This window comes from Chlamydotis macqueenii, chromosome W, assembly GCF_036417535.1.
Source record: "Chlamydotis macqueenii isolate bChlMac1 chromosome W, bChlMac1.mat, whole genome shotgun sequence".
In the NCBI taxonomy this organism is placed as follows: domain Eukaryota; kingdom Metazoa; phylum Chordata; class Aves; order Otidiformes; family Otididae; genus Chlamydotis; species Chlamydotis macqueenii.
The window spans coordinates 54,041,738-54,052,708 of record NC_141592.1 but is presented as its reverse complement, the minus strand read 5'-3'; positions in this window follow the sequence as shown (position 1 = coordinate 54,052,708).

Here is a 10,971-nt window from a genome sequence, read left to right as displayed (position 1 = left end):
GGGATTATTAGAAGACATAGATAGTATGCGTCATGCTATTTTGCAGAATCGGGCAGCCGTTGATTTTTTATTAGCGCATGGACATGGATGTGAGGATTTTGAAGGTATGTGTTGCATGAATGTTTCTGATCACTCTAAGTCGATACGCTATCAGTTGGCAGAGTTACATCAGAACATGCATGCAATACAAGTGGAAAATGGACTAACGGACTGGCTGAAATCTTTGGGGGTCACAGGTTGGCTAAAAGATTTGATAGTACATGGTCTGGTATTATTAATGGCTTTGCTGTTGACACTAATGATATTGGGGTGTATTATAAAATGCTTTGTGAAAGCTATGAAACAGATGATGACTGGGGTCTGGATTGTTCAAAAACAAAAAGGGGGATTTGTTGGATACCTGGAGAGCCAGGGGCACTTAGTGAACAGTCCAGACCGAATGGAATTGTTATGTTTGTGAGTAGCAGGCCTCAAGGACATCACTGAAGCTGCCTGTAAGAAAATACTGAAGCCACCTGTGAGAAAATAATGAGGCTGCCTGTGAGAAACTAATGAAGCTTCCTGTGAGAAAGTAAAGGAAGCAACCTTGAGAAGAAGGAAAACAGCTGGCATACGTGACTGGGGGCTGAACATGAATCAGGGTGCAGGTGGAGAGAGCCGTGCACATGAACATAGAGTCTTAACGAATCATATTTTAGCTAGGAGCGTGTGCATGATATAGTTAGCCCATTAGTCGAGAGCTTGCGCATGATATGGAATTAGAAGGGCTATATTAACCGGGATGTATCAACAATAAATTGGCATTTGCTTGATCATATTGGTCGTCAGCAGTGTCCGTGACTTCCGCGTCAACACATCCCCTATCACGCACCAGCCTCTGGAAAGACTGAATGGTGCAATGGACTGCTGAAAACTACACTGAAAGCAATGGGTGGTGGAACCTTCAAAAACTGGGACAAACATTTAGCAAAAGCCATCTGGTTAGTCAACACTCGGGAATCCATCAATCGAGCTGGCCCTGCCCAATCAGAACTTTTATATACTGTAAAAAGGGTAAAAGTCCCTGTGTATGTGTGGTAGTTTAGCCCCGATCGGGACCAGACTACGCAGTCTCTCTCTCACCCCCCCCCCCCCTCCAAGAGAATAGGGAGAGATAATACAAGAAAAAAGGCTCCAGGTTTGAGATAAGGACAGGGAGAAATACTTAAAGTTACCGTTACGGGCAAAACAGACTCAACATGGGGAAAACTATTTGTTTATTATTATTATTAAAAGCAACACAAGATAATAAGAAAGAGAAAAAAGTGACTTCTCCTCATGCATTCCTCCTCTTGAGCTTAACTTTATTTCAATTATCTCTACCTCCTTCCTGCCGGCTCTCTTGCCAGCTAACCTACCCCGCACGCACCGGAGCCCCGCGGATACCGTCAAGCCAAGCCTTCAATTTAATGCTGCGCAACACAGGGTTAAATACCCGTACACCCGCTACGCACGCGAACGCACCCGCCCCCTGCGCCCATGAATCTATCCGTGCCCGCCACACACCTGCCCCTGCGCCCATGGACTTATCCGTGCCCACCACGTACGTGGACGCACCTGCCCCCTGCGCCCATGGACCTATCCGCGCCTAGCGCGCGAATCACCGCAGACTGCCCCTCCTGCATACATGCAGCCCTGCTAACGTTACCCCACAATTCCCCCCTTCTATGCTAAATCATCCTGGTCTAATGGCTGGTACCCTGAGGTGGATGCCGCTATAACATAGTTGATCATGGATAGTCGCCTAGTGACCCCTCAATCATAGCATGCACAAAACGTAACAGTAACAGAAACAAACAAAGCATTACCAAAGCAACTGCTAGGATTGTCAAACCCATAGACATAATATTTCTTAGCCATCTAGGTAAACCGAACAGGTCTGGAAACTACCCCCAGTCCTTTAGGGCGTTGACGTTGAATACTGACTGGGCAGCATGCGCACACATCTTCTCCAAGGCCGAGGGGGCATTCTTGCTGAAGTCCAAACAGCAGTAACCCTGGAGACCTAGGACTCCCTCTAGGTCACTGCAACAGATGCCAGGCCTCGCAAGGGCATAATCTAATGCCAACTTCATTTGTGTCAGTCCTTCATCGTGTGCTGCTAAAGCAGTCGCCAGTTCAGATATGGCGAGGGCTGTGCGGTTGGCATTCCCAAGAGCCCAACAGGCCACGCGCTATGCAAACCTGAGTAGAGTTGGTATAATGCGTGAATTGCTCCCAAAAGTTAGTCGTTATCACTTGCATTGGAAGACTCATAATCAGGATCAATCCCACAAGGATGAGCTGGAGAGCGCCACGCCGCTCGGTTACCCTGCTGATCCTCCAGCCACAGCTGTACCAACCGGGCCGGGATCCATCGGGTCCCCGCACCTGTGGAGATACAAGCATACCCTCGTCCCCATGTTAGCAAATCAGCGGGACCTTCCCAGCCTGGGTTTTCTGGCAGGCGGAACCAGACCTTTGGGAGTGCCTTGCCCCCAAACAGCAGCTGACGCGAGGAAAAAATGGTTCTGGATAGGGGAAATGGATTGGGGGTTAGCGAAGGACATATGATTCAGTACTACAAGCGCTTTATCGACTAAGACCTCTGGCAAACCCCTCTCTCCCCCCTCTCTTAAGCAGATTAGCTGTGCTTTCAGGGTTTTGTGCGCGTGTTCTACAATCACTTGCTTGGTGCTGTTCAGAGGAATGCCAAACGTATGGCGGACTCCCCACGTCTGCAGGAAGTGGTGAGATACCCGTGACAGCCCACGGTCAGTCTTTATTTTCCGAGGTACCCTAGGCAAATAAAAGCCCAGCTCTGGTGCAGGATGGATTTTGTGTTATGGACGTCGTGAATGGACACACGAAGAGAGCTCGGGAGCAAGTGTCGACCGCAACATGAATGTATTTGAAACAGCCAAACAGCACATAGTCTGTGATACCTGGTTGTCATACCTGGTTCGGAGCATACCTCCGGGGTTAACGCCTGGGTAATATAAGGCCTGGTTCGGGTTAGGTGCTTGACATGCTGGACAGGCTGGCACTACAGCCCAACCGTGTGAGATGGGCAGTCGGAACTGACGTCGTATGGCGTGTGCGTTCTGATGTATTATTCTCTGTATCACTTTTATAGACAGGTGACCAAGCACGGAATGTTAATGATTATACCTAGTATGATGCCTAGTATCACAATTTTGTAGCTAAGGATAGCAACCACCTAGCTATGCCCTATACAAGCTAATAAGATTACTAATGACACCTTATATATATAAAAAAAAAACTTAAATTTCACTATTTTCTACTAACTTTCTATTATGATATTCTCTATTACTACAAACATAACAACTCCAGTAACTTTCTTATCTACAAAGCCAGTGACTAATTTTTGCAGGCCTCTGTTGAAACAAGCCATAAATTCCATTAACAATGTCTTGTATCTTAAAGCTTCCCTTCTCATTCCATGGCTTTCTTCCAGCGAGCATGATTGTATCCCTCTCCCAAGGTCAGTTTGCTTTCACTGACACCGTACTGGCTCAAGAAATACCCACATCTCCCCCTTCTTTGTTTATGAGAAGAGGCTTGTTTCAACGCTTTATCTATTAAAGTCTGCACATATTTCAACACACACATAGAATACAGGTCAAAATACATGTATAAAAAGCATGAATAAGCATCCTGCAGCTATTTGTAATAAGCTTATATCAATCCACCAAAAGATTTCTGAATATACCAAAATCATCACTTTGTTGCAGTTTTTTGTATTCCTTTTTGCAAGTTTTGAATACTTTTGTGAATAGATTCCGAATAATCAGACAGATTCATGCAGCAAAGCCCATCAAAATCCTGACAACCATGATTTTGTGCTAATAATAAAAAATCTACTACTGATCTATTCTGTTGCCAACCTGACTACGCCAAAGACACCGCCGAGCAAGAGGATGTTTATCAGCAGGGTCAGAGCAGAGAAAGGAGGCAGGCGCAGCACCTTCAGGGCATCCCCTGTTGTTAATAAAGTGTGCACTGGGTCCTCTCCCCGTCCCGAGTCACCCCCGTTTTATCCTCAGCAGATTCAGTGAAAGAGTAGCCACTAGACGTTGCTGCACGCGTGGCCAACGCATACAACAAGGCCTGACCAGACGTTGCTGCATGTGTGGCCAGCACATGCAACAAGGTCTGTCAAATATGTGCTCCGCAGGCTAACAGCAGTTCTGTTTTGTAAAGTAGTATAGCGTATAGAACCTATATCAATTAACAGTGTTAACAGTACTGATATAATTGCATGTGTTTACTTAGCAAGCCAAAAGCCCAATTTATTTAGCATAGCTAACGCCTAGGCACTTGCCACATCAAGTGCAAAGACTGAAGCAGCAATAATTTCACCTGGTTTCCAAAACTCTATATTATCTTGGCAATCAGATTCAAAGCTATGTGTACTTCGTTTAGGTCTTTTATGCTGTCTGGATTTTGATATGTGCTTGCGTGATTACACCATGCTGTATCGTTGCAATGTATAGGTCTTAAAGCATTTACAGTCATTACCCCTCTAGTAACATTAGCTCCTGAATAGTTAAAGAAAATAGGCAGAAGTCCATCTTTAGGGATCCCAAAAGTTCCATCTTCTGTTATTTAGCACTCAGCACTCACGGCTGCTGTTGTTTTACACAGAATTGTCGTCCTACCGCTATCTGATCTGGCAGATTGACCAAGCATGTTCTGAAAGGCTTATTTGAAGATGATATAGACAAACAAATCATGTCCTGTCCTGTGGCATTAACCATAATTACCCACACATTTGTTCTTTCCGTGACTGATGTCCATGGAGCTGCCACACAGCTTGTTAACAATCCGACGAACACAAGGCAGCTTGGAGCACTGGTCGTACCCATCGTGCAGGGATCCACTTGTTCACTGCTCCTGTAGAGACACAAGCATATCCTTTCCCCCACATCATAAGAGGGAATGGTCCTTCCCAATTACCTGTTTCCAGATTCTTATTTTCACTTTTTTTTTTTGGCTCAGCTTCCTGCACCTGCTCATTAACGTGACTTGGAAAACCAGACAGTGTCCTTGGTCTCATTAACAACAACCCTTATCATCAGAGCATTTTATCAACATTCTTCACACACAAAGTCCAAAGCTTCTGAGAGGAAAATTAACTTCATCCCTGCTAAAACCAAGACAGTATTCACCCCTTATTTCACACCATTTACTTCATGCTTATACACACACACACACAAACACGCCACCTCTATAACAAGGAAGCTCCAAAGACCGAAGGCTCCTTTTCCGGATCTATGGGACCTGGATCAAAGGGATTTTTCCGGCTCGCTGTTAGTCTTTGTTTCCATGGACGAAGGAGCGGACGGGGTAACGGGTGCTGTTGAATCTCCTTTCTGCGTGTGATTCTTCAAGGCTTCAAACATTACATGCCACACCGGTCATAACTTTTGAACAGCAGGGTCACCCCGCGTTACACAGTCCCACAGTCCAATACCTATGGTGTTCCAGGAGCCCACTGTATAGATATTACAGAGGTTTGCGTTTGATACGTGAGCGGACACCCAAGTCAACAAGCTCTTCAGGTCAGTGTTATTAATAGCACAGTTCTGTTCTTCTAACACTTTTGTTAGACTCGTTAACACTGATTTATGTTCCTTTGAAGCAGTGCTTCTCGTCGTTCTGGTCTGGAGGACCGCGGCTCTATCACCCACCGCTTTATCCTTGGTCTCGGGGACCGCGGCTCTTTTCCCCACCGGGAAAGCGCTCGGACCCCGCTCCGCGTCCCGCGACTCCTCGGGCGCCACCTCGAAACTGGCTCCCGCCTCACTATCGCCCCTCCGCGAATTTACAAGCGGTGGAGCCGATGGGGCAGAAGGAGAGACAGAGGGCATTTCTGTGTCCTCGTATTTGGGGGGTTGTTCTTTCGGGTCAGGCTCCTCCGGCAAGGAAGGCGTGATACACGGGGGAGTACACCCAAATTCCATCGCCCCTCTACCACCATCAGAGGCTCCCGGCCAAACGAGGCAGACCACCGGAGTGCCACGCCCCGTCCCCTCCGCGCCATCTCGACCCCGTTCGTCCCCCTCCCCTTCCGAGGGCCGCTCTTCTCCTCTGATTGCAGTTAAAGCCGCAACCCACACTTCGCGCGCCTCTCGAGCCTTAGCCAGCAGTCTTTTCACCGAACCTAACGTCTCCAGCCGCGTCGCCACACCCTTCGTTCCGACCCCCCCTTCTTCCAGTAACTCTTTCCCCGCCGCCTGTAACCGCGCCACGTCCATCACCTCTCCCGGCTTGTTAATCAAGCCCCTTTTCTGCATCCATAGGATGAGCTCCGTCAACGGTGCCCTGTGCACCGGACAATTCAGATCTTTACCCAGCGCCTTTAATACCTTCACTGTATCAGAGATGGATGCCATCCTAACAGCAGGCAGGCACGACCGCCGCGCGGCCCCAGCTCAAAACCGTCCGGACCTGTATCACGTCGGGGTCACTACTTGCCGGCTCTCTTGCCAGCTAACCTACCCCGCACGCACCGGAGCCCCGCCCCGGGGAAAGCAGGGCATCACACGGATACCGTCAAGCCAAGCCTTCAATTTAATGCTGCGCAACACAGGGTTAAATACCCGTACACCCGCTACGCACGCGAACGCACCCGCCCCCCTGCGCCCATGGACCCATCCATGCCCGCCACGCACCTACCCCTGCGCCCATGGACTTATCCGTGCCCACCACGTACGTGGACGCACCTGCCCCCTGCACCCATGGACCTATCCGCGCCTAGCGCGCGAATCACTGCAGACTGCCCCTCCTGCATACATGCAGCCCTGCTAACGTTACCCCACACTTCACCTCCTCAAGCAGCACAGAGGGGAATAGGAAATGGGGGTTATGGTCAGTTCATCACATGTTGCTTTCCCCCACTCTTTCCTCCTCGAGGGAAGAACTCCTCATATACTTCCCCTGCTCTTGCATAAGGTCCCTCCCATGGGCTACAGTCCTTCATGAACTGCTCCAGAGCAGGTCGTTTTTCCATGGGGTGCAGTCCCTTATCAAATGGCTGCCCCAGTGTGAGCCCTCTGCAGGCCACAGCCTCCTTCAGGCCTCCACCTGCCCCAGTGTGGGGTCCTCCACGGGCTGCAGGTGGATCTCTGCTCCTCCGTGGACCTCCATGGACTGCAGTGGGACAACCTGCTTCACCATGGTCTTCACCATAGGCTGCAGGGGAATCTCTAGCAGGAGCAGCATTACTCCTCCCCGTCCTTCTTCACTGACCTTGGCTTCTGCAGCCGTTCCTCTCACAAGAAATTCTTCACAATCAGGCTCAGGCAGACGCCTCTCAGGTTCTCTTCACGTCTCCTCTCTCCACTTCTTGCAGCCGGGCTGGGCTGAATCAGGCCCAGATGGCCGCTCAGCAGGAGGCCACAGGGTGAGGCCCACAAGTCTTGCGCCTCCCCCGCTCTGCCCCCGCTTCAGCTTCTTCACGTGTTCTTTTTTTTTTTAAATTTTTCCCCTTCTTAAATATGTTATCACAGTGGTGTTATCACTGAACATTCTGTCACCAATTGTCTCAGCCCTGGCCAGTGGCAGGTCTGCCCTAGACCTGTCCAAGTCCACCAGACAAAGGGGTTTGAAAAAACTCTAGTGTGGCAATACATGTGTCCTGGTTCTGGCTAGGATAGAGTTAATATTCACCTGAGCTGGGTGGAGAACTGAAGCTGGTAGCCCCTATGGCTGGGATAGTTAACTAATTAGCTAACAGCTGGGGTTAATTTACCCAAATTAGCCAAAGGGCTCTTCCATCCCATCTGACATCATGCTCAGTATATAAGTGAGGAGGGTGCTAAGGGGAACCTCATGCTATGTGGGAAGAAACTGGGTGTGGAGATTTGTTGTGAGCCATTATACTGTATTTGTATTCCATCACTGTTTTGTTTTCTTTTCTTATTGCTGTTAAATTTACTTTTTGTTCAATCTCAACCCATGTGGTTTTTTTGTCTGTTTTTTTTTTTTGTTTACTAATTCTCCCTTCTGTCCCACTGGAGGGTGGGGGGAGTGAGAGAGAGACTGTGTAGTCTGGTCCCAATCGGGGCTGAACTATGACAACATGTTTCTGTTTAAGGAAACACCTGATGTATCTTAACTATCATACTGCTCTTTGTTGCAGTAGATGTCTGTGTTAAACTAGGGTCTTTTAAGCTGGAGAGTGTGATACAGAGACTTTTACCTCAAGAAGTTCACACATAAAATATGAAATAGCATTACACTTCTTCGGCATTGTTTTCTCCGTTATTTCCTACCCTAACTACTTTGAAAAGATATTTCCTTTGATGTTGCAGCAATGTCTGCCATGTTGTTTCCTCCACCCAAAAACATCTTCCAGTGCTTAGAGGTGAGCACATGGATGAAGATTTCAATATCCCCTTTTCAGAGGACACTAACTCCGACTGATTGTATTTGGTTTATGTGGTAAGGTTTTGGTAGCAGGGGGGGTTGCAAGAGTGGCTTCTGCGAGAAGATACCAGAGGCTTCTCCAGTGTCTGATAGAGCTAATGCCAGCCACCTCCAAGATGGACCTGCCACTGGCCAAGGCTGAGGCAATCAGCAACAGTGGTAGTGCCTCTGTGATAATGTATTTAAGAAGGGGAAAAAACTGCTGCACAACAGCAGCTTCGAGAGAAGAGTGAGAATATGTGGGAGAAACAACTCTGCAAATGCCAAGGTCAGTGAAGAAGGAGGGGGAGGAGTAATGCTGCTCCTGGCAAGATTCCCCTGCAGCCCATGGTGGAGACCATGGTGAGGCAGGCTGTCCCCCTGCAGCCCATGGATGTCCACAGTGGAGCAGATATCTACCCTGCAGCTCTTGAAGGACTCTGCACTGGAGCAGGCTGTAGGAAACCAACTGACCAAGGCCAAATTGTGACCTCCTGGAGCAGGGAACTGTTTTTGCTCAGAAGGATGCGAACAACAGCAAGGAGGTGGTTGGTGACAGCCAACATGGCTTCACCAAGGGCAGATCATGTCTGACCAATTCGGTGGCCTTTTATGACTGGGTAACAGCATCGGTGGACAAGGGACGGGCAACGGATATCATCTACCTGGACTTGTGCAAGGCATTTGACACTGTCCCGCGCGACATCCTTCTCTCTAAACTGGAGAGGCATGGGTTCGATGGATGGACCACTCGGTGGATAAGGAGTTGGCTGGATGGCCGCACTCAGAGAGTGGTGGTCAACGGCTCAATGTCCAAGTGGAGACCGGTCACCAGTGGTGTCCCTCAGGGGTCCGTGTTGGGCCCGGCCCTGTTCAACATCTTTGTCGGTGACATGGACAGTGGGATAGAGTGCACCCTCAGCAAGTTCGCCGATGACACCAAGCTGTGTGGTGCCGTCGACTCGCTGGAAGGGAGGGATGCCATCCAGACGGACCTGGACAGGCTGGAGAGGTGGGCCCGTGCCAACCTCATGAAGTTCAACCAGGCCAAGTGCAAGGTCCTGCATCTGGGTCGTGGCAATCCCAAGCACAAATACAGGCTGGGCGGGGATTGGATCGAGAGCAGCCCTGAGGAGAAAGACCTGGGAGTGTTGGTAGACGAGAGGTTCAACATGAGTGGGCAATGCACACTTGCGGCCCAGAAGGCCAACCGCATCCTGGGCTGCATCAAGAGGAGCGTGGCCAGCAGGTCGAGGGAGGTGATTCTGCCCCTCTACTCTGCCCTGGTGAGACCCCACCTGGAGTACTGTGTCCAGTTCTGGAGCCCCCAACACAAGAAGGACATGGACCAGTTGGAAAGGGTCCAGAGGAGGGCCACAAAGATGATCAGAGGGCTGGAGCACCTCTCCTATGAGGACAGGCTGAGAGAGTTGGGGCTGTTCAGCCTGGAGAAGAGGAGGCTCCGGGGAGACCTGATAGCGGTCTTCCAATACCTCAAGGGGGCCTACACGAAAGATGGGGAGAAGCTGTTCAGTAGGGCCTGTTGTGATAGAACAAGGGGTAATGGGTTTAAATTAGAAGGAGGTAGGTTTAGATTAGATATTAGAAAAAAATTTTTTACAATGAGAGTTGTAGAGCACTGGAACAGGTTGCCCAGAGAGGTGGTGGATGCCCCATCCCTGGAAACGTTCAAGGCCAGGCTGGATGAGGCTCTGAGCAACCTGATCTAGTCAGGGATGTCCCTGCTCCTTGCAGGGGGGTTGGACTAGATGACCTTTGAAGGTCCCTTCCAACCCTAACCATTCTATGATTCTATGATTCTATGAAATGTTCTTCCCATGGTTTAATTGGACGAATGTCCTTGGTTAAAGTATAGTAAAGTGTTATTCTTCTGATTAGACGTGATTAGGTGTCCTCTACTTGTTAGCTTATCACAGACAAAGAACATCTTTGACTTAATTAGGTTTAGCTAAGTTTCAGAGTTAGTCTTCAGCAATTCCCCTCTTTGAGACTCATATAAATATAGTTTTGTATTAGTCTCCATTTTTTAAATTCTTAGAAGTTTGCAAGTACATTTGAAAAGACATTGCAAGATCACATATATACATACAAAGGCTATTAAAACTACTATCAATTGTTGACGCGGAAGTAACGGACACTGCTGACGACCAATATGATCAAGCAAATGCCAATTTATTGTTGATACATCCCAGTTAATATAGCCCTTCTAAATCCGTATCATGCGCAAGCTCTCTACTAATTGGCTAACTATATCATGCACACGCTCCTAGCTAAAATATGATTCGTTAAGTCTCTTTGTTCACACGCACGGCTCTCTCCACCTGCATCCTGCTTCACATTCAGCCCCCAGTCACGTATGCCAGCTGTTTTCCTTCTTCTCAAGGTTGCTTCGTTTACTTTCTCACAGGCAGCTTCATTACTTTCTCACAAGCGGCTTCAGTGATGTCCTTGAGGCCTGCTGCTCACAAACATAACAATTCCATTCGGTCTGGATTGTTC